Here is a 2,842-nt window from a genome sequence, read left to right as displayed (position 1 = left end):
AATTATTCAACTTCCTTTCCAAATTCCTTTTATTTCCAAACCCGTTTTGCTGTTTGCAATAAACTAATGAAACAGGAACAATATAAAAAGCTCAACACAACTAATATAACATGTGGTTTCTCTAAATTCACCACAAAATTGCACATTTAATGACTCCTGCCATCCAAGAATGATTCCATCCCTTCATGAGCTGCATCTTGAGTACTTAGTAGAACCCTTTCCCTGCTACATTCAGAAACCCTGCTAACCTCATTAATATTCCTTGCATGCCTTCTGTCTCTTTCAATTGTGCCCTTTGAAATGTGCAGTCAGCATGTAATAAACTCTCCTACATCCATGACTTTTTCCTCTCAATTCCCTTAACCTTCTTGTTCTCACTGAAACATGGATTCAGTAGTCAGATACCACCGCCGCTGCTGCTCTCTCTCATATGGTGGCCTACACTTCTCTCATACCCCGAGAACTAACAACAGATCAGGCGGAGGTGTTGGTCTGCTCCTTTCAACAAAATGCACTTTTTCCCCCAGTACCCCTCCCTTATCTTCCCTTCTTTTTGAGGTCCAGACTGTCAGACTCTACCGGCCTTTCTCCCTGTGACTGGCATGTATGTATCACCCTCCGGGCACCTCCCATCAGTTTCTGGATCACTTTTCCACTTGGCTTCCAAATTTTCTATCTTGTGACATCCCCACTCTCATCGTGGGGGACTTTAACATCCCAATTGGCGATCCCCTTTCCCCATCTTTCGCTCATCTTTTATCGCTAACCTTTTACTTCGGCCTTTCACAACTTACTAATTCTCCTACACATGAAGACGGGAACACACTGGACCTGATCTTCTCCCGGCTATGCTCAGTACATGACTTTATTAACTCTCCTCTTCCGCTCTCTAACCACAACCTTCTTTCATTATCTGTCAAGAACTGTAACCCCACTCATGACACCCCCACTTTCCACACTTATAGAAATATATGCGCCATTAACACCCAGAGATTTATGAAAACGTTGCAATCATCATTTGCCCCAATCTCCTCCCTCTCATGTCCTGACCCTGCACTGAAGCACTATAACGAAATATTGTAATGCGCCCTGGATGAAGCCGCACCTCCTACACTTAGAACAACTCGGCATAGATGGCAACAACCCTGGCACACGCCGCAAACACGTTTTCTCTAGCGGTGCTCCAGGTGCGCTGAACGGCTGTGTTGAAAATCTAACCTGGCCGAAGATTTCATCCATTATGAATTTATGCTTAAAACATATAACTCCGCCCTTCACCTCTCCAAACAAACCAACTTTAACAACTTCATCATCTTATTGTCCAATAATCCTGAACACCTCTATGACACTTTTCATTCTCTCCTTAATCAAACAGCACAGGCCTCGACCACCGACCTCAGCGCTGAAAATCTGGCCAATTATTTCAAAGAAAAATTTGACCATATCCGATAGGAAATTTTCTCCCAATCCCCAAATGTTATGCATGCTCCTCCCTCCAACATTGGTTCAAAGTCAGAAAATGAGCAAGATGCAGTCACGGAAGAAGTGACCAGGCTCCTTGTATCTTCTGGCCCTACCACCTGCACCAGTGACCCTATTCCCTCACATCTTCTTCAGTCCCTTTCTCCAGCTGTCACCACTCACCTACCTAAAATATTCAACCTCTCCCTCTCATCTGGTATTTTTCCCCTCCTCTTTTAAACACGCCAGCATACAGTACAGACCAAAAGTTTGGACACACCATCTCATTTAAAGATTTTTCTCTATTTTCATGACCATGAAAAATGTACATTCACACTGAAGGCATCAAAACTATGAATTAACACATGTGGAATTATATACTTAACAAAAAAGTGTGAAACAACTGAAAATATGTCTTATATCCTAGGTTCTTCAAAGTAGCCACATATAGCTTTGATTACTGCTTTGCACACTCTTGGCATTCTCTTGATGAGCTTCAAGAGGTAGTCACCGGAAATGGTCTTCCAACAATCTTGAAGAAGTTCCCAGAGATGCTTAGCACTTGTTGGCCCTTTTGCCTTCACTCTGCGGTCCAGCTCACCCCAAACCATCTCGATTGGGTTCAGGTCTGGTGACTGTGGAGGCCAGGTCATCTGGCGTAGCACCCCATCACTCTCCTTCTTGGTCAGATAGCCCTTACACAGCTTGGAGGTGTGTTTGGGGTCATTGTCCTGTTGAAAAATAAATGATGGTCCAACTAAACGCAAACCGGATAGAATAGCATGCCGCTGCAAGATGCTGTGGTAGCCATGCTGGTTCAGTATGCCTTCAATTTTGAATAAATCCCCAACAGTGTCACCAGCAAAGCACCCCCACACCATCACACCTCCTCCTCCATGCTTCACGGTGGGAACCAAGCATGTAGAGTCCATCCGTTCACCTTTTCTGCGTCGCACAAAGACACGGTGGTTGGAACCAAAGATCTCAAATTTGGACTCATCAGACCAAAGCACAGATTTCCACTGGTCTAATGTCCATTTCTTGTGTTCTTTAGCCCAAACAAGTCTCTTCTGCTTGTTGCCTGTCCTTAGCAGTGGTTTCCTAGCAGCTATTTTACCATGAAGGCCGGCTGCACAAAGTCTCCTCCTTAACAGTTGTTGTAGAGATGTGTCTGCTGCTAGAACTCTGTGTGGCATTGATCTGGTTTCTAATCTGAGCTGCTGTTAACCTGTGATTTCTGAGGCTGGTGACTCGGATAAACTTATCCTCAGAAGCAGAGGTGACTCTTGGTCTTCCTTTCCTGGGGTGGTCCTCATGTGAGCAAGTTTCTTTGTAGCGCTTGATGGTTTTTGCAACTGCACTTGGGGACACTTTCATAGTT

At 44.5% G+C, this 2,842-nt stretch overlaps 1 protein-coding gene across 1 annotated transcript in view; it reads right to left on the bottom strand.

Moving 5' to 3' along the window:
• Positions 1 to 2,842, bottom strand: part of LOC141192283 (gastrula zinc finger protein XlCGF66.1-like) — a 364,897-nt gene that overhangs the window by 299,900 nt on the left and 62,155 nt on the right. The window lies entirely within an intron of this gene.

This window comes from Phyllobates terribilis, unplaced genomic scaffold (assembly GCF_046119375.1).
Source record: "Phyllobates terribilis strain yellow unplaced genomic scaffold, ASM4611937v1 Scaffold_56__1_contigs__length_8794411, whole genome shotgun sequence".
NCBI classification, from domain to species: Eukaryota; Metazoa; Chordata; class Amphibia; order Anura; family Dendrobatidae; genus Phyllobates; species Phyllobates terribilis.
The sequence above is the reverse complement of the archived record's forward strand: the minus strand, read 5'-3'. Positions and strand labels throughout refer to the sequence as shown.